Source organism: Mesoplodon mirus (genome assembly GCF_964341445.2).
Source record: "Mesoplodon mirus genome assembly, chromosome: 3".
Lineage (NCBI taxonomy): Eukaryota > Metazoa > Chordata > Mammalia > Artiodactyla > Ziphiidae > Mesoplodon > Mesoplodon mirus.
This window is the reverse complement of record NC_138978.1, coordinates 78,044,829-78,066,449: the sequence shown is the minus strand read 5'-3', so window position 1 is coordinate 78,066,449 and position 21,621 is coordinate 78,044,829. Positions and strand designations below refer to the sequence as shown.

Genomic DNA, 21,621 nt, shown 5'->3' with positions numbered 1-21,621 from the left:
GAGCAAAACATTCAGCAGACCAGACAAAATCTAAAGCACTAAGAGCGAACCACCTAGAAGATGATCAAGCATTTTGACCACTGTTCTGTGTGTTTGTGTATGGTGGTAGGGCATGGGAGGTGGGGTAGGGCAGGGCGGCAGGGTGGGTAATGAGGAGGGATAGTTTTCTGAGAATCTTCACCTGGGTGGAGGTGGGAGGAAGGAGGAACCACAGTGGTCTGCTTTTTCTGCAGACTCAGCCAACACTTTATAAATGGCACAGGACTGTCGTTTCAAGCTGAACCACTACTGGCCCAAATCCAAAGGGACTGGCCAGAAATGAAATCATCTTTGGAAATGCAGCATGATGCAGAGATTCACTCAGATAGCTAGAGGAGCCAAGCCCAGCTAAGTGTAAGGCCACCTTTTAGACCCAGAAGCAGACCTAGTGGTCTGGTTTCTGCTTACTGCTAGGCTTGCAGAGTCAGGATTGCCCCAAGGCCCTACTCCAGTTCCCTCTCCTCCATTGAGTACTCCCTGACCACTCCAGCCCTCAGCGAGGATTCTAAAGTCTCATGGCCCTTGGAATTTGTCCTATATCATTTTGTAGTTAATTACAAACAGGCTTAAATTGATCTTGTGAATAAAATGAGGCTACGGATATGAAAGTTCCTAGTACAGAATCCAGCAAGACTTTGTTTCTCCACCCTGCCACCCCTGGAAACACAATCCTGGCCAGAACACAGAATTAATGAAAGTGAGGCCATTAAGGAGAGGTGACCCAGCCCCCCTTCTCATCTGTTAGAGCATACGGGCCCTGAAAAGCAATGGTCTTCACTAGATCCAGAAATTGTTGCTGCTATTGAAGTAATCCAGATGGTATGAATTAGAGCAGAAAGCCTTTATAAGTTGGCCCATTATTATCCAGATTTGAATATACATGGTATTAGAAGCAGTGTGACCTGAATGTTTGCTGGGGTATTTGAAACACTGGTTTCTGAGGAACACATATGAGTAAATAGGGGGTGGATTATTAACTTACTACATGTATTAAAATCAGAGCCTATTTATTTCAGCAAAATTAAAATATTTTAAAATTATAATAATACATACTTATAAAAATTCATAAGTCACCGAGGTTAATAAAATGTAAAGCAATCTTACTATTAACAGTATGGTTAGAAACCCTCCAGGGAAGGCATGAAGGGGCTGGGACTACAGAGGCAAACATGACCAACAAGGTCCCTGCCTTCAGGGGGCTTACATTCTAGTGGGAGGAGACAGGCCATAAGTAAGCAAACAAGTAGACAAATAAACCAGACATGGGAAGGTTGCTTTACATATGGAAGTGGGATCTGAATGACGAAAAAGAATCAGAGTCTTGAAACCTTCTTGGAAGAGCCTTGCAGCAGAGTGAATGGCAGGTTCAAAGGACCAGAGGAGAAAAAAGGGGGCCACTAAGGCTGGCACTTTGCATAACCAAAGTAAGAGTTCTAAGAGGGGTATAGGGGCCAGATCATGCATGCATGACTGGGTAGGAAGTTCAATTTCATGCTAAATACAATGAGAGGCCATGAAAGATTCTTAATTGAAGATGGGGGGGAGGGCAGCAGAGAGGATCTGATCTTCATTTTGGAAAAAATAGTAGGGGCAAGAATGGAAGACTGCAGACAGGTTGGAAGAGATTCATTCACACATACACACAAACATATAGAGTTTAAAATACATGTATACTTTTCCTTCAACTTGTTATTAGTGTGTATTTTTAGAATTCCTCTTTGAAATTATGTTCACAGTCACTTTTCTGTCTTAGAAACTCAAACACATCTTGTTTTTTGACCTTTCCCTATCCACCCAAATGCAGTAACTTAGTTGGAAAACACAGGTTTTGGCATTTTAACATGACTCCAGAACGTGTGCATCAGATTTGGCTCTGAATAACTTTTGGATCGTTCCAAAAATCAGATTTTTTCTCAAAGAGAGAATTCCTTTCAAAAATTCAGTGTCTCCTAATGTGATACTTTTGAGCAGCATCATTGGAACATGTATATAGCCTGCCAAAGTGATTTATTTGAAATGAAAAACATCCATTTGAAGTTATATTCATTTATTCACAAATAATTATTGAGCACCAATCACTAAGTACCAGGTACTGTTTTAGGCACTGGGCATACATCAGTGAACAATCAGACAAAATCTCTGTCCCTGTTGGGCTTACATTCTAGTAAAGGGAAATGGACTAAACAAATAACAAATGAAAAAAAGTAAACTCTGTACTATGGTTGAAGATTACATAAGCGCAAAGTAAGAGATATTTAGAAAGCTGGAGGGGGTTCCAGTTTTAAATAATGTTGTTAGGTTGGGCCTCACAAGAGGGTGATTTTGGTTAGATTTGAAAGGGGAGAGATGATATGTAATATAGATTTTAAGAGGAAGAACATTCAAACAGAGGGAATAGTGCAAAGGTCCTGAGGCAGGAAAGTGCCTGGCAAGAACGAAGAACAGTGGCTAATGGAAAGAGTTGAAGGATATGAGGTCAGATAGGTAAGGAGATAGAGGGCAGGTCATAAGAAACTTGTAGCCACGGAAAGAAATTTGGCTTTAACACTGGCTGAGGGGAACCAAAACAGAAAGTCATCATGATGTGAATTATATTTTTAAAGAATTACTCTGACCACTGTGATATAGACTACAGAGGAGCAAGTTGGAAGTTTTGATGTGTTTTGGAAAACAGCAACACTTGATAGTCACATCCCCTTAATTTTGCTAGAAGGGGGGGGAAAATAGGCACAGTTAAACATTAAAAAACATTCTAGATTGTGTCTTTCCCCTTTATTTCCTTTACCATAGCAAAGTTCTATTAAGTCCAATTCCTTAACCTCTGGGCAAAAAAGCATCCTTAGACTATTTTCAGGCTGTAGCCAAATTCTTTATCTTGTCCTGTACATTAGTCAGGATCTTTTGGCTGCAAGTAACCAAATACCTGACCCCAAATGGCTTAGGTGATAGGCCACTTGCTATCTCATATGTGAGCAGTCTGGAGGTATGCAGAGCCAGGGTAGGTTAACTTAGCCACTTAGTGACTTCTAGGTTCTGGGTTACCTTTCCTGTATTTTTCTTGCTCATTGTTGCGGGATGTGCCACCACAGCTCCAAACATGTCTTGCTTGCTGGAGGATGGCCAAGGCAAGAAGTAAAGAAAAGACTTCTTAGGGGCTCTCAGGGATAAAACCCTTCCCCTGAAGTCCCTTTCCCCCCACTTCCCATTATGTACTCACCAGAATTAGGTCACATGCTTAGCTCCCAAACCAGTCATTGATAAAGGGGGATGAAGTATCAAGACCCATCTAGACCAGTGGCTCTCAAAATATTAATTGGAGAAAGGGGTGGGGGGCACGGGGATTTTAAGAGGTGATCCCCAAGACCCTTTCAGGGAGTTTGCAAGGTCAAAACTATTGTTTTAATACTAAAATGTTATTTGCCTTTTTTTCTCCCATTCTGAGTGTACAGTGGAGTTTTCCAAAGGCTACCTGAAATAGTGCAATAGATTAAATGCAGCAGATTTGAAGATCCGATTGCCTTCCATTGAGCCAGACACTAAAGATATCTGCAAATTTTTAAAGTACTCTGATTCTTTTTACTATGTTAGGGGGAAATATAGTTATTTTCCATAAAAATTTGCTATTTATGATAAGATGTAATTATTATTATTTTAAAATAAATATTTTTAAATTTCTCAGTTTTAATTTCTAGTATAGTAAATATCAATAGATATAACCCACATAAACAAAAGCTCTTTGGGGCCCTCAAAAATTTTTAGGTGTAGAGCAAAAGATTCTAAAGCACTGGTTTAATCAGACAGCTCTGATTCATCCTTGTGGCTGGGGGCGGAGCCGAACCTCCCGGAGCTCACCTCTGCCTGACCCAAGCCTTCTTAAAATCCTGCACTGTAAGTGGTTAGGTCACAACAGGGAGTGCCAGACGCTGCGTATCGAATCAACCGATCTCAAAGCTTCTAGCTAATCGGAGAGTGAGCTCTCGCTTTTTGACTGTGAGGAGGTTAAAACGGTCAAAATGAACCTGGAAGTGTTCCTTCACAAACTGTCACACTAAGTTGCTTCTTAAGATGGGAAGGGGTGTGGGATTTTGGGGGGTAGACAGTTGAAATTTCAAAACCCCTCTCGGGAGCAGGGGTAACCCTCTTTACTCCCATCAGTTGTCTGGGTTAGCGATTAAGGTAATTATTGGTAATAACTGGCCTGCCCTAATAGCGTCCTTACAATGAGGGCCCTAACTGGCGATTGGGCTGTCATTCACTTATGCTTAACAGCATCAGCCCAGGCCTCCTGATCGTTTAGGCCAAAGGCAAACAGGAGGATTACCTTGGTTTCTGAAGTTGCCGCCATGGCATGTTCATTTTCTCGCCTTGATCTTTCATTCAGGAATGGGGATATGTGTGTGTAAATTGGAAGGGGGCACTCCTCTCTCCCTTGTTCTTCAGTGTTAATATTTCTTGTCCTCTCATACTATTTTGGTTTCAAAGTGCTCTCAGGAGCCTCCTTAAAATACCAAACCTGTTTTTCCTTTCTTGAGTACATTTCTTGGCTTCACTTAAAAAAAAAAAATCTATCCAAGTACATCTTGTGTTTATAACTCAACTCATATGCCTGCGATTTCTCCATCTGATCTCTTTCCTTTCTCTGGCCTCTCATCTTCCCTGGAGAATTTTAGGCTGCCGTGGAACAGGGGAGGAGCCTGCATGACCCCGGCCAGGGGTGTAGCAGGCATACATTTTCTTTGCGCATATTTTGATCTGTGAGTGTGGGACTTTTTTGCATAAACGTCAAGTTCACAAGTGCCTTTTCTTAGTCTTTCCGCTGTCTTCCGCCTAGGTCCATTTCTTGCCCTAATTTTACATGAACTTTCTCCTTGGCATTCTCGACTCCCAGCGCTTGAACCTCCCTTCCCCTAGGCCTGACCTAATTCTGGGTGCCGGCTGTTGTTTGGTTTATTTTCCCACTTTTGCAAGCGCACGTGGCTTTTCTGGGCGCTTCACCTTTGCTCCTAGGGTGGGTGCTGGGGTTCACCGGGGCTCGGAACACGTGCTTTAAAACAGCCACGACCTCCCCACCCCGCCCCCAGCCCCACGAAGCTTTGGGCCCCGAGCTCCGCAGGCGTCAGGAGGGGGTGGGGAGCAGGGCCCGGCAGGGTGAATCACAGGGCGTAACAGGTGCCGCAGCTACAGCTGCGCCAGCATCCCGCTCGGGCTCTAGGGATAAGGTTTTCTTTCTCTCCGGGTTTTTTTGGAGGTGGGGAGGAGACTCAGGGGCCCCCACCGGACCAATGCAGGCCGCGGTTGTTCATCGCCTAGCAACTGGCGGAGCCAATGGGAGGAGGCTGGCCTGCGGCGCCAGCGGCGCGGGGGCGGGGTGAGAACCTTGCAAACCTGCAGAGCCCGGGAGGCTGCAGCGAAGGGAGAGGCGGAGCCCGGCCGGAGGAGGGGAAGGCGGGAGCTGGAGGTGGAGGCGGGGCCGCCGGCCCGGGCGCTGCGTGCCGCGGCGCCTGTGCGGGCCCTCGGGGCTGCGCGAGCAGGTCTAGGACGCTGAGCGGTGCGTCTCTGCCGCACCCGGGGGTCGTGACGGTGAGAGCCTCTCCCCGCGCCGGGGATTGTGCCGCGCTCGCCCGGGGAGGGGCGCCGGCGGGGACTGGGGCCTGGGGCCTGGGGCAGGCGGGCGTGGGGTGGGCGCCGGCGAGGGACGGGCGGGAGGGCGCGGAGGTGAGCACCGGCACCTGGCGCGGCGCCCCGCTTCTCTGCGGGAGGCTCGGCGCGGCCGTTGGGGCCGTTGGAGGAGGAAGGCGAGCGGTGACCCCCCCGGCCGCGCCTGGAGGAGGAGGTGGGAGGTAGGTGCCAGCTCGGGGACCGCTCCTGCTGGCGGTCGCAGCGCTAAGCCCCAAATCCTATCGGGGATGGAGAGAGGGTGGCGCCTGGCGTGGGATGACGAGCGACGCGGGGACGTGGGGGAGGAGGGGATGGCCAGTTTGGGGCTGAGGTGTCCGCTTAGCAGAGGCTGCGGGACTCGCGAGCTTGGGGGATTGTTAGCTCGAGCCGCAGGGGACAGCCGTTAGAATGAGTTGCTGGTGGCCCGTGGCCACTGCAGAGGAAGAGAACCCCGCCAGCGGTGTAGTTAAAAGACTAGGGGAAGAATTTACATCATCTACAGGCAGGCATGTGTGAGAATATTTTGGTGTAGAATTTTGTGGTAAAGTACAGTAAACTGAATTGTGAGCTCCCTTCTCTCTTTCGAGCCAATGCTGATCGCCCAGTTATGCAAGTCACTTGGGCCCAGGAAATGGAATCTGCTAATTTGTTCTCAGCACGTATAATGTGGGGATCTTTAAGTTATTACCCCATTTCAGGGTCCGTAGTTGTGATTGCCAAGTTACCATTACTTGCCACGGGGATAATAGTTTTTGTTGAATCTGAGACTATTGACATATCCCTTTTCTGGACCCCATAATGGGGCGACGATTAGAAGAGGCACTCCTCCCAAGGGTGGTTCGGAGGTGTAAGAGGGGCTGCCTGGAATTCGAAATTGCTGGGCTCCCCTAACAGTTCAGATTAGAGTCTAGATCTAGAGTTGGCTGTGATTGATGGGTGCCTTGGAATCCTTCATGGCTCAGGAGGGATTGGTTCTACTGTTTAAGTAGGAGAAAATTCTGGTAGCCTTGATCCTGAACTGAAAAGGTAGGTATGACTTGACACATTTAAGAGACTGAGCAAAATTTGAAAAAATTAGAGATCTGGACAGAGAAAAATGCCTTTAAAGTTTAGGTCAAGCTATCTCGAAATTTAGAAGCTTGAGGTAGATTTACAAATTTGGATTCAGTCAGCAAAACTTAATCCATCAAATCTCCTGTCCTAGAGCTATCATAACCTACAGGTCTAGAGAGCTTAGGTTATTCATTCAAATTAAACAGGTAAAAGCTAGTAACTAGTTTGATGCTTTCTTCTGCCTGCTGTCAGTGAAAGTTTCTCAAACAAAATGGTTCTGTGAAGAGAGGACGAGGAACTGATAGTTAAAATGAAGGCTCTTTTGGTGACTTGCTGGACCTCTTCAGCCAAGTTATTTTATATCCTTCCTTCCCCCATCTGTACAATGAAGATAATAAAGGCCCAGGATTAAGTAACATGGGTGAAGCAGCTTGAAGATAACTGTGAAGACTTAGTTATTCTAGGATGAAATGTGAAGATCTCCTCCTAACACATTGCGCCTTGTGACAGGACTTGTTAAAGCACATTGCGTTCCAGACATGCTGAGGCAGTGTATGAGAAAAAGAAAATGTTAACAGTTCAGATGAGTTGCCTAAGGCCTCAAGGCTGACACATTATATTCTTGGGCTGTCTGAAAACCTGACATAGCTTCTTTTTGACCAAGCTAGCTGTGACTCAGGTTTTATAAAAGTAAATATTTGAGTGCCTTCAATGTGGTATGCACCTAGAGATAAAAAGATGAAAAAGATGCTGCCCCAGAATTGTATCATTTTGATTCATTTCACACACTTAAATTGGAGCACTTCCAAAGCCTTTTAAGTGATGTTTTTTCATATCTTTTACCAATAGTTGTAAACATGCCTTATTGGTTTGACTGGGTCATAAAGAGGTTTTGGTAGTCCTTGGGTCTCTTTCGTGTGTTTGGTGCTCATGATTAGCTGGCGATGAAGGTACAAGTTGTCTTGAATTCACAAGTTTTGGGGATGAGACAGAATAGAAAAGTGCACCATTCATTATCAGTAGTGGAAAGCTACCTAAAATCTTTACTTTTGATAATGGATCAGTATTATATAGTTCCTGCGGATTTACTGAATTATGCTTCAATGATTTACTCTTTTAATAAACATTTATTAAATACTTAGCCTCTACTTGCCAGATCTGAGGATGAAAAATATCAGTGTTGCCTTGTGGAGTTTGTTTTTAGGAAATTTACAGTATAGTAAGGGAGAGAGCGAAAATGAAAATTGCAAATATGAGAAGGCTTTAAAAAAGAATTTCAGGACTTCCCTGGTGGCGCAGTGGTTAAGAATCCGCATGCCAATGCAGGGGACACGGGTTTGAGCCCTGGTCCAGGAGGATCCCACATGCCGCGGAGCAACTAAGCCCGTGCGCCACAACTACTGAGCCCTTGTGCCACAGCTACTGAAGCCCTTGTGCCTAGAGCCCGTGCTCTGCAACAAGAGAAGCCACCGCAATGAGAAGCCCGCGCACCGCAACACAGAGTAGCCCCTGCTAACTGCAACTAGAGAAAACCCGCGTGCAGCAATGAAGACCCGACACAGCCAAAATAAATAAATAAATTTATTTTTTTTAAAGTAATGATGATTAAAAAAAAAGAATTTCAGTTGTCTTGATGGAGGAGGAGACGTTCACCCGGTGAACACATATGTTGCAGTGGACCATTGAAGAAGTATAGGTGGTTTGGTAGGTGGGACCAGGTAGAGTGGGTTAGGGTTAAGGTTGGAGAACAGGGCTATGACCTTTGACTAGTAGGTGATAGGGAATCTTTAAAAGGTTTTATCCAGGGGAATTATATTTGATTTTTACTTCAGAAGGGTATTTCCACCAAAATCAGTAAATTGCGTGGTCCATAGACGATCCAAGTAATATCTGAGGCAGAACAGTCCTACACAGCGATTAAAGACTTTAAAAATATGTTATTGAAGCCCCCAGAAACTTCAGAAAAGTAAAAATGATTATTCATACAACCAACCTTTACTGAGAATCTTTTTTTTTTTTTTTTTTTTTTTTTTTTTGCGGTACGCGGGCCTCTCACTGTTGTGGCCTCCCCCGTTGCGGAGCACAGGCTCCGGATGCGCAGGCCCAGCGGCCATGGCTCACGGGCCCAGCCGCTCCGCGGCATATGGGATCCTCCCAGACCGGGGCACGAACCCGTATCCCCTGCATCGGCAGGCGGACTCTCAACCACTGCGCCACCAGGGAGGCCCTACTGAGAATCTTTTTATAATTGTGGTATAATTGACATGTAACGGTGTATTAGTTTCAGATGTACAACATAATTTGATATTTGTGTATACTGCGAAATGGTTACTGCAGTATAGTATCTTCTGCTTTTAAGATTGAGGGAATAGAGATACAAAGACAAATAAGATACACTCCCATTTTCAAGTAACTTGCAGTTCAGTAGGAGAGATGATACAGTTGTAATGCAGTGCTGAATCTGAGTGTCATAAGAGGCATAAAAATGTCAGGTCTTAGCAATGTAGGATTCTGAGATGAGAGAAGACACAAATTCTTTCAAATTGAAAATAAGTTCTTGAATAGATATTAAACTTTGGCCGGTTAAACAGTCAGTACAGTCTTAACTATAACATTTACAGGTCTCATCTATTAACCCTCACTTCACACATTGCCCACCCTCCCTCTTATTCTTTTGTGTGAAATTTTGGGCTTGACAACCATACTGCTAGCTATGAGACCTCAGCAAGTACCGTATCTTCTCTGTGCCTTAGTTGTCTCATTTGTAAATTAGGAATAGTAATACCTACTTCATAGGTTTGCAAGGATTAAATAAGAAAACATGTTAATATCCAGAACGGTGCATGGAAGAACACTTTACACCATTTGAGCACTTAATATTTCTATTTGACATAAAAATGCTGTAATTGAATAAGAACTAACTTAAAGACAGGATTTTTTTTTTTTTAAGAGTCACTCATGGATCTATCCCTGAGTATCAGGCAAAGCCTCTACATTCAGAGAACCTAAATATATTCTGTTAAACTCTGCTTCTCAAACAAGTGACCTTTGTTTATTATCTCCTTTTCTTATTTGCTGATCACTTTTCTGAAATCCGATTTCCATTTTTACCCCTCAGCTTTGTCATAAAGTCACTAATTACCAAATCCAATGTAATATTCTATTTAGCTCTTGCCCTTTTTATGGCATTTGTTGCTGTTCATCACTTCCTCCTCTTTAAAACTATTTTCCTTGGCTTTCCTAAAACTCTCCCCACCCCTGGATTTTTATCTCCTACATCTAGGTCACCTGCACTCACCTGTTACATGTTGATGTTCTTTAGGGTTCTTTCTGCTGCCCCTTTTTTTCTGTATAGATTCAGCTATCGCATGTGTGCTGATGACTCCTAAATCTGCCCTGATGTCTTGATCTCCAGGCCCTAGAGTTTATCTCCATTTGAATGTCTCATAAGGGCATATATAAGCCCAGTGAGTTCTACATGGAGCTTTATATCTCCACTCACTTAACCAAAGCCACTGGTAACCTTAGTCCTCTGTTTTCTTTACCTGTGTGACACTGTTATCTGTCTAGTACCAAAGACAGATTTTTACATGAGAGAATAAATGCCTCCCTTTTGTATACTTGTCACCATGTTTGTCAGCCCAACTTCTGAAGTATTTCATATCCATCCTTCATTGTCCTCATTGTCATTGGCTAAGTTAGCCAGCCAGCCCCTGACCATTAATTGCTCTGTGCCATAATATTTTTGTGCCAGACCTGCTGAAAATGGGACCTATTTTGGAAACATAATGTGGGAGGAGATTTCTAGAATAATATTGTTCTAAAAGAATTGAGTTTAATGAGTGGCTAGTAGATATTTGTAACCCGCCATTGCATATACACTCGGCCCTCCATATCCACAGATTCAACCAACTGTGGATTGAATTCAGTCAATTGAATTGAACCCAGATTGGTTGAACCCTTGACTGTGAAACCTGTGGATAAGGAGGGCCGACTGTATTCATTGTACTGTACTGTCATTTTATATAAGAGACTTGAGCCACCTCAGATTTTGGTATTCACAGGGGCTCCTGGAACCAATCCGTTTTGGAAACTGAGGGATGACTGTACTTTTTACCTGAGAGTTAGTATTGTTTAGGTTATAAAGTAGTTTAGCTTATAAAGGACACGGTCTTGAGTTTGTCAGCCTTTTGCCAGTGATTTTAATCTGGTTGTTTGTGCTTCCTATCTAAAAGATGGCACCTTCAGCATGATTCTTTCTACAGGTGCCCTCAGAGAAATAGTGGGCTTGGTTCCAGACCACCACAGTTTTGTGAATATTGCAGTAAAGTGAGTCACATGAATTTTTTCGTATCCCAGTGCATATAAAAGTTATGTTTACACTATATTATAGTCTGTTAAGTATGCAGTAGCCTTATGGCTAAAAAACAATGTACATACCTTAATTAAAAAATAGTTTATTGCTAAAAAATGCTAACTATTATCTGAGTCTTCAGCAAATCCTAATCTTTTGCAGTAGTAACATCAAGGATCACTGACTGCAGTTCACCATACAAGTACAATAAAAATGAAAAAGTTTGGCATATTGTAGGAATTACCAAAATGTGGACAGAGACATGAAGTGAGCAAATACTGTTGTGAAAAATGGTGCAGATAGACTTTTTTGTTGCAGAGTTGCCACAAATCTTCAATTTGTAAACACAATATCTGCAAAGCACAGTAAAGCAAAGTACTGTAAAATGTGGTATGCTTGTATTCTGTATCCAAGTTTTAGAAGTCTCCTCCTATGTAGGATCTAGCATGTAAAAGCAAGAAAACATTTTAGAAATCATCAATAAATACAGTCTGTCGTCAGCTGTGTTATTTTATAATGAGGAGATGGACTCAGAATTTATATCATTTGCTCCAGGCACTTTAAAATTTTTATTTATTTATTTATTTACTTACTTATTTATTTCTGGCTGCATTGGGTCTTCATTGCTGCGTGTGGGCTTTCTCTAGTTTCTCTAATTGTGGCAAGCGGGGGCTACTCTTCATTGTGGTGAGCGGGCTTCTAACTGGTGGCTTCTCTTGTTGCGGAGCTCAAGCTCTAGGCACATGGGCTTCAGTAGTTGTGGCATGTGGGCTCAGTAGTTGTGGCTCACAGGCTCAGTAGTTGTGGCTTGGGGGCTCTAGAGCACAGGCTCAGCAGTTGTGGCACACGGGCTTAGTTGCTCCACGGCACGTGGGATCTTCCTGGACCAGGGATCAACCCGTGTCCCCTGCATTGGCAGGCGGATTCTTAACCACTGTGCCACCAGGGAAGTCCCTCCAGGTACTTTTTGAGTATCAAGAGGAAGCCAGGGTTTGTTAGGCTTTGGAATCAAATACAGACATACCTCTTTTTATTATGCTTCACTTTATTCTGTTTTTTATAAATAGAAGGTTTTGGGCAACCCTGTGTTGTCAGATGATGGTTAACATTTTTTAGCAGTGAAGTATTTTTTGAGTAAGGCATGTACATTGTTTTTTCAGGCATAATGTTATTGTACATGTAATAAACTACAGTGTAATGTAAACATAACTTTTATATGCAGTGGGAAACCAAAAAATTTGTGTGACTTGCTCTATTGTGGTGATCTGGAGCCAAACCACAGTATCTCCAAGGTATGGCTGTACCTAATCTTTATTCTTACCTTGCAGGTAAAACAGCTGGGTTTTCCTTTCTATCTTCTAGGTTTGCAACTGGGTAAGGTATCTAACCTCCCTGAGCTTCATATTTTTCCATCAATAAAGTAGTGTTATATCTACTCCTTCCTAGGGCTGTTGTAAGGGTGAGTGACGTGGCTGGTGAATACACCTGGCAGGTAGTAAAGGCTCAGAGCAGCAGTTCTTCTCTCCTACCAGCTTCACATAATTAGGTAGAACAGAAGTTCTTAATTCCCTATCCTTGATCCTTGGCAAATCTGTGGATGGCTTCACGGATCCTCTGAAACTGTGGCCAAAACTGCCTGTTTTTGTACTTTTAGGTGGGAGGCTCAGAGGCTTTGACTTCTGTGACCCAAAACAACTTAACCTCTGGGTTGGCTGTAGTCAGGCCTAGAACCCCAGGACTCTTGATGCCTCATAGCCAGACTGGGTAGAATTTAAAATTGCTTGAAATATTTAAGGGAGAGAGAGAGAGAGAGAGAGAGAGAGTGTGTGTGTGTGTGTGTGTGATTTCTTGGTCCCACCCCAAGTTTCTGAATCTGTAGGTCTCAAATGGGACTTGAAATTTTGCATTTTTAACAAGTTCTCAGGTGCTATTGTTGAGGCCTATAACCAGTGATTGAATTTGGGCTAAATCATTGAAAAAACTGTTACAGATACATGATTACATTACAGATTCATGAATTATGTTTAGTTTCTTTGTTATTTCCATTGCCTTTAGTAACTGTCATTACCTTTTACCTAATTTTGAGAATGAAATACCAATAAATGACAATTGTTTTTTAAATTTTATTTGGACTTCTTAGCTGACTTTCAACTTTACAAAGTTAGCTTAATGTGCTTTTGTTTGTTTGTTTGTTTTTTCTTAATCCTCTTTAAGAATGATTGCTGCTATTCCTACCTCTGCCCTGGAAGAATTTGAAGTTGGTATACTGTCTCTAAATTATCATGCTCTTGATTCATACATCTAATTGCCTTCCTGCTTCTCTAAGCTGACATCACTCAAGACTCATTTGAAAGCCTTTCTAAGTCACAGCATGGCTAAAGTGTTGATTCTTGTCTGTCATAATATTACAGTAGAATACCTCACACTAATAATACATCATTGAACTTAGTTGACATTCATTCAGCAAACTTTATTGGGTTCCATACTGACAGTGGGTCAGTTATGATACCTCACACCAAAGCAGGGTGCAAACAATATGCTCACAGGCTTGCTGACCAGGAATGCAGCTTAGGTGGTGGGAGAGAAGTTTCATTACAGTTAGATCTGTACTACGGAGTTAATGCAAAGTGTTCTGGAAGCACAAAGAGAAGGGATGGCAGTTTGGGGAAAGCCTGGCAATTTGGGCTGTATATATTATTGACTAGATTGTTCAAAATTTTTTTTGAATTTCTGTAACATTTAATATTTTGTCTGCTTTTATGCAGTTCACATTCCAGTTACTCAATTGGAATAATACTATTGGATTATACTTTAGTCTCAAGGCGAGGTGGTAGAGAAGCAAGAACCTGTGTGTGTGTTGGGTTTGAAAAAGCAGCTCACGTATTGTGTATTCCTTCCTCTCCTACAATAAAGATAGTAGGGTGTGTAGTTAAATGTGCTGGACTCTTATGGTTTGATTCTTGACTTTGTCATATTCTATCTATGTGACCTTGGGCAAGAAAGCTCTCTGGGCCTCAGTTTCCTCATCTGTAGTGGAGGGAAATGATTATTTGAGTTAATGTGATATTGAATCAGTTAATACGTGTAAAATGCTTTAAATTTACTTGTTTCAAGTAAATCGTCTATGCTTAATTATTCTTAAAATTAGGTAGAATCTCATTTGATAAACGTGGTTGTGAAGACAGTGTGTGTACATTCTGCTATAAAAATGTGAAGAAAATTTTAATATAAATAGCTATATTCAGTTCTCATATTAGGTCCCATGAGAAATGTAAAATCGTAGTTAATAGAACTGAAGATTCTTTAAAGATCATGTAGCTCGACCTCCTGATTTTACAGATGTGGAAACTGAAAACCAAAGCAGTCATGGCCTGCTCCAGGTTGCTCAGTGTATGATGGAAGTGGCTGTGGGAACCGTGGTGCCTGGCTCTTGTCTGGGGCTCTTTCAGAGCCTTGTGCAGCTTCCCTGAGGTGGCAGTGCCCTGAAAACATGAGTTTAATTGGAGAGCCAAGACCAAAACAGATGAAAACATGAGCAGTAAGAAGTCATTGTGTAATGAAATGCCGGACGGTGTGGCGTAGGCTCTAAGAACATACTGTCTCACTTCACCAGCTGCTCTCTTGAAGCAGAGAAACATACTTCAGTAGTTGCTTGAGTCACAGGATGTTGCTAGATTGAGAGCATTCTTTTTTGAAAAGAATCTTAATAGTTATAAATCAAAGTCAGCCTCCCTCTTCTTTCTTCCCACTGCGTTTAGATTGTAACTGAGCTGGAGGAAGAGTCCACCTTTGCCAGGCCAGCCAGTACTCTGCGTCTTCACTCTTCGCATCAGTAGGGGGGAAGCCTCCCTGATGGGCTGACTCCCCACAGACATGCTCTGACATGGCCAGGGTCAGTGTGAAGGCTGCAGCGCCCTTGCCCACTCGTATGTGTGAACACAGGGCGGGGGCGGGCTGGGTGCTAGAAGTGTAATTGATCGATGGGGGGTGCGTTTATTATTTGTCTACACTGATATTTCCACTAAAGGGCAGGGGTGCTACTGTCTGGGATGGAGGTGGCAGTGCATCCATACACATTGTCTTAGTAACTGCCTGAATCCACTGCCTCTAAAAGTTTTACAAAATAAGTGCCCTAGAACATTCCAGCGGTATAAAGGTGTGCTATAGAAGAAGTGAAAACCCTGGCCCACCTCTCACTACGCCCGAACGTCCCATTCCCCAGGAATGTCCTTGGGAACAGTGTGTAACCTTTCCACACCTTTCTCCTAAATATATTTAGATAGTTTGATTTAGCAAAAAGTGGTGATCCAACTATTCTTGTTTTTCATAACTTTTTTTTTCATGCTATACATGCAGGTCTACTTCACTGAGATTGTATCCCTCAGCCCAAAGGGAAACGCATGAAATATTTTGCCGCAATTTGTGTCTTCACACTATTTTGTGCAGTCTTTGCCCAATTGGGAGATACGATCTCATGAGGGGTTGTAGGAGATACTGTTTCTGGGCCTCTCATCCATGAAGCAGCAACACATGATAGTTAAGAGAATGGACTCTGGAGTGTGGGGTGGGGAATATCCCCTGGCTCTGCCACTTGCCAGCTGCGTGACCTTGGGCAAATTACCTAACCTTTCTGTGCCTCAGTTCCCTTATCTCTGAAAAGGAAATAATGTGATAACACGTAGGGTTGTTGTGAAGGTTGCCTTCATGAAGTATGTAAAGCATTTAGAACAGCACCTGGCACGTGTTTGTTAGATCAGCCCCCTAGGTATTCTGTACTTAGTTTTTCACTCCTTACCCCATTAAATACCTATAACCATGCTACAGAGTAGATAGTATCACCCTGTTTTCCAGGTGATGAAACCAGCTCGAAGAGGATATGACCAGCTCTGTCAGGATACGACCTGTCTGACCCAGGCCTGTGAGGCTCACATGGTCTGCACTGTGCTCCCCAACTGTAAATCCTCCTCAGAGCCACAAACTCAGCAAGGGGGCAGATGATTAAAGGGATACCAGATTTTCAGTTTCAGCCATTCATATATATATTAAAATTTAATTTATGAAGAAGAATTTATTTCTGTGGAAAAAAACCTATACTATTATGCCACTCAGATGAAATCATTTGGATTTTAAATTTGTAAAAAGTAGGTTCTAAGAGGTTGAATTTAGTATTTATCTGTACTGATATGCATAGACGAATGGTTTTGTATTAGATGGCAGAGGTATTTGTAATGGAATTGGAAGCTATAGTCTCCTTCGGAACAAAATTATAGTAGAAGGTGGTAATTTTTTAAGTAATCATAATGTATTTGGTTTTTGAGAATAATAACATCTATTAAAGTATGCAGATAACTAAATTCTTAAGTTTTATGACTGAATTTGTAAGGACTAATGTTTAAAGACTTAGTTTTAACAATTTTATTTTCTTAACCCAACGGTTGGGTAACTTTAACTTTGTGAGAGTTTAGCAAAGACTTTAGTTGGTTATTTGTGAAAAATCCTGTGTAATATTTAGAAGTCCAGATGGTATCATGTTACTACCTTCCTGTATAATGAAAAAACTATTATTTTCTGATACTTGATTGAAGTTTGTTTTAGAATTCTGATTAGGTAGGCAGTTGTGCCTTTTCAAGTTTGAACTTCAAATGAACTTGAAAAGAACACTTAAAATAGTGTACTGGGGCTTCCCTGGTGGCGCAGTGGTTGGGAATCCGCCTGCCGATGCAGGGGATATGGGTTCGAGCCCTGGTCCGGGAGGATCCCACATGCCGCGGAGCAACTAAGCCCGTGCGCCACTACTGAGCCTGCGCTCTAGAGCCTGCGAGCCACGGCTACTGAGCCCGCGTGCCACAGCTACTGAGGCCCGTGTGCCTAGAGCCCGTGCTCTGCAGCAGGAGAGGCCACCGCAATGAGAAGCCCGCTCACCGCAACGAAGAGTAGCCCCTGCTTGCCACAACTGGAGAGGGCCCGCGCACAGCAACGGAGACCCAACACAGCCAAAAATAAATAAATAAAAAAATAAATTCAAAAAATAGTGTACTGTATGAAGGAAATCTTGTAATCAAGACATCACTTACGTTTCTGCCAAGCTCTCTTTCCCTGGGTAGAAGTGTTAGGAGAGATTTGGGGGATGATGAAGAGTAGTACTTTTCTCTAAAGGACTCACATCTTGTGCATCTCTTCCATTGCTGTTTCATTTATCCACTTTTGCTTGCTGGAATGAATGTGCTAATTTATCATCAGTTATTTACGTGGGTATTTGTTGATTATTCTGTCTATTAAGATGGGTGGCGGGTATAGAAATGGAGAATGTGACTAAAGAGGCTAACTAGGAAAGATGAAATAAACTAGGAGGACCTAGAGAACAGAGTTTAGTGGCCTGTGTGGAGGGGATGATGGTGGCTGAGCTGTGCTTTGAAGAAGCGTTAGTTTAGGGGTAGGTGAAAGAAGAAAGCACCTGTGGAGCACACAAGGCTGGAGTGAGTGTGCCGTATGTGGGACTCAGTTCATTTTATAAACATCTGCTGAGCACCTGCTGTGTTTCAGAAACTGTTGAATACAAGGATGAATACATTCCCCACCCTGTAGAAGTTCATAAACTAGTTTGGGAGACATCCAGCTATAATAATATGGAGTGATTTGTTGTAGTACTGCTGATATCATTGTCATATACCTGATGAGTTGCTTTTGTAGTGCATGGTATCACTTTAGTTATGTTTCAGCAAGAAACATGTAATTATGGAAGGGACTCAGAAATGTAATATATATATGTAAACATATAGAAAAACTTATGTTATCTATTACTGCATAACAAATTACTCCAGAGTTTAGCAGCTTAAAACAACTGGCCTTTATCTCCCAATTTTTGTCCATTGGGAATCTGGGTGCCACTTAGCTGGGTGCCTGTGGCTCAGGGTCTCTCACTAGGCTATCTGTAGGTGTTGACCAAGACTGCAGGCATCTCAAGGCTTGACTGGGGAGGATCTACTTCCAGACTCACTCGCCTGGCTCCTGGCCGGCCTCAGGTCCTCACTGGCTGCTGGCTGGAGACATTGGTTCCTTGCCACATCAGCCTTTCATGGGGCTGCTCACAACATGACAGCTGTGACAGCTTGCTTTCCCTGGAAAGAGGGATCTAAGATACAGCGAGTGAGAAATGACCCCAAATGGAAGGCATGCCCTTTTTATAACCTAATTTGGAAGTGAAATCCAGTCCCTTCTGCTTTACTCTGTTTGTTAGAAGCTAGTCACGAAATGCAGCCCACACTCGAGCAGAATAACCTAAAGGTGTGTACAGGAATAACTGGGGGCCATCCTAAAGGCTGCGTGCCCCAAAATTCTATAAGTGGTTAATATATATTGAGCAACCCTGAGTCTTTGGGGTAGAAGGAAGAAGAAGAACCAGGCAAGGAACTTTTCTGTTGGAAAAAAACATATATAATTAACCTGAATCACAAATGTTCTTGCTAAAGATCCGTAAACTTAGTTTTGATGTTAATATTTATTCTAGGAATAAATGGTAAAATGAGTTAATTCCACCCTCATTAAACTTTCTGTGGAAGTGATCTCATTTCTGGGAGTTGTTTTTATGCCTTTTTAAAGCAAAGTATTCATAAATGAGAAAAAAGCTATTGTTTGTGGCATAGCAGAGAAGTTTACAAGTGTACCTCAACTTAAGTAGTAGGTAAGGTCCTTTAAGAATTGTGTGTTTTTAGTGGAATCATTTAGAATGAATTATAGGAACTCAGTCTTTTAAAGAAACTTGATGGAAATCTTTTATTATATTCTACTTTTAACATAGCTAGATTAATTGACTGTGTGTACGGTGTTGAAAGGTTGAATGGTAGAGAGAAAAGAAGCACGGTTTTGAAGACTGCGATTTGTGTCCAGGCTTCACAACCAATTAGAAGTGTGACCTTAGGCAATCCTGTTGACTTCCCTGAGCTCAAGTTTCCTGTCTGTAATATAGATAAATACATATGAAAGAAAATACTTTGACATGAAGAGTGATAGATTTTTTTTTTGAAACTTACTAAAATCTTCATTTTCTTTCAGAAACAGTATAATTATGTTCAAATGTCATACTGCTTCCCAATTTTCTGTCAGGATCCTAACCTAGAAAATGCTACTCGGTAATTCTTAAGTTCAGCATAATCATTTTACTCAGAAAAGACGAGAGTACCCTTGCTTATTTTACACTCAAGTATGTGACGTTGTACTTGGGGCCTATAGCAACATAGAGGCATGCCAAGTAGTTCTTCAGAAATAGTGAGGTAACATTTTTACTGAAGTAATTGCAATTTTACTGAAATTAGTACGATTTTCTGTTATGAAGATTTACTGGAATGTACTTGAGAGAAATACTTGGAACAGGGAAGTTTATTATATGCTTATATACATGTTATCCACTAGGAGGGAACAAAACTATGTCTTTCTGATGTGTCGAATAGGAGATAAAATTCTTACGGATTACTTTATAGATTATTTTCTTTAACTTATTTCAAGATTGTTCCCCTTCAATCTTGGATGAATGAAATGACTTTTACAAGTTGTTTAAATTCTTTAATCATCAGGTTTCGCTCATAAAGTTCCCTAATTATTTTGGGAATTTGGGCAGCTGCTCTAATTAATGGTATATAGAGAGAATTGGGGGTTACAGATTACTTGAACCAAAGCACAATTAACTGTTAACTGTTCTCCTTTCTTCTTCTGTGATGAACCTATAGTAACAGTGCTAACATAACCAACCTTGTGTTTTACATGACTTGCCGTGGATCATCATGTCTACTATATAATGGTTTGCTATGACATGATTAATATGTAATAATAATAATTTTTATATAAAATATGGAACTTAATTCTGTGTTCCAGCACCAAGCTTTAATGGAGTCCTCCATGGCTGCTTTTAAAGCTTTCAAGTTGAAAGGGACTTGTGATGGTATTAGATTTATGCAAAGCAGAGATACTTCTGTTATCTTTCTTATTTTGCTTTTGAAATTAATATTGACTTATTTTAATATAACATAATAATAGTTTGTAACCTTCATCAATGAAATTTTAGCTATGATTGAGCTAGAATGGAATACTTTGCTTAAATTAGTCTCTTGGTTTGGGGATGCATATTGATGAGTCTCAAGTCTCTGTTCTTGGAAAGACTGGTTGGGTAACTTTTCTTTTATCACAAGCCTCATTGTGTGTCATTTGGTGCCTCATTGAACAGAAGAGGATACATAGAAACTTTTTAAATGGTGTGAAATTATATACTCTTACTAAGTTTTGTTTCATAGCACTTCAGAATGGAGTTTTGGTTTTCACTTTGAACATTTAACTAGACCTGAATATTTTGCAAGGTTTTTTTGTTTTTGTTTTTTGCAGGACAGGGAACAACTTACTGGTGAAACCTGTAGACACCGGAGAACTAAAGTCACAGACTACGAGTAACTGACTTAAATTACAGTTTTAAAGTATGGATATGTAGTAGACACATATTGGTGTTTAATAATCTTTCTGTATGAGGAGAAAAGGCACTTAGGCACACTGTTGTATGTTCTAGTGATGTCTGTCTCAGGTCTTCTAAGGATTTATGTTCAATCCTTATTAAGAGCAACAGTGCATTTTGTTACAGGTTTTAGAATCCTGTCAGTTATACCAAACAGATCTGTGTCTAAGTGATGATGATAACAACTGATATTAATTACATGTGTCCCATATGCCAGGCAGTGTGCTAAATACTTTATGTGCATTATCTCACTTAATCTTTAGGGGATAATGGCAATTTACCAGTGAGGAAGCTAGAGCTTGGAGAGGTTAAGTAACTTACCCAAAGCAGAGCTGGGTTAGAATAGTTGGATTTATTGTCCCTTGGGTCCTGTTTTGCTTATAGCTAATATCTCTGAAAACCAAAAGTAAGATCATTTGTCTTTCTGGATGCAGATTCAACCTTCATCCTGCTCTTCCTGTTGCTGAAGGTACCCATTTAAGGTCACTGGGAAGTGCCAAGGAGTTCAAGGTGCTCTTCTCAAGGCACATGAGTAGCAAAATAGCAAAAGATCAGTGCCAAACTAGATAACCTTCTGTGTGTATGTGTGTGTGACATCATAATGTATTATATGACACATACAATCATTTGCATGAGTACATACTTTATGTTGCTATGTAATCTAGGAATTATTTGTCATCTCTCTTTTGCTCTTTTGTCCTTGTTTCAATCCATCTGCAGGTCCTGAAGGTTCTATCTCCAGGACACATCCCTAATTTATTCCTGTGTCTGCTTCCACTGTCGGAGACGTAGTGCAACACTGGTCTTCTTGACTGAACAAGAAGTTGCAGTAGGCTGATTTCGTCAGTGCCCACTATTGCCCACCTATAATCTCACAGGGTAGATAAAGTGGCCATAATGATCTTTTTTAAAGCCTAAAAAGAGATCACGTTGCTTTCCTGCCTAAACTGCTTTAAGAGCTTTTCATTGCAAATTAGAGAAAATCCAGCTTTATATGTCTATCCTTGCTTACTGTGCTTCA

General features: G+C 41.8%; 1 protein-coding gene across 10 annotated transcripts in view; it reads left to right on the top strand.

Annotated features, from left to right (window-relative positions):
• Positions 1–5,517: 5,517 nt before the first annotated feature.
• SSX2IP (SSX family member 2 interacting protein) overlaps positions 5,518–21,621 on the top strand; it is a 43,817-nt gene continuing 27,713 nt past the window's right edge. For 7 of the 10 annotated variants that reach the window (XM_082612428.1, XM_082612429.1, XM_082612427.1 and 4 more), the window contains exons 1-2: positions 5,518–5,619; positions 20,477–20,538. The gene's annotated coding sequence lies outside the window, so the exon portion shown is untranslated. Of the gene's footprint in view, positions 5,620–5,768; positions 5,880–20,476; positions 20,539–21,181; positions 21,480–21,621 lie in introns of those variants that run through there. The other 3 variants (XM_082612423.1, XM_082612424.1, XM_082612425.1) reach the window with 3 other exon arrangements.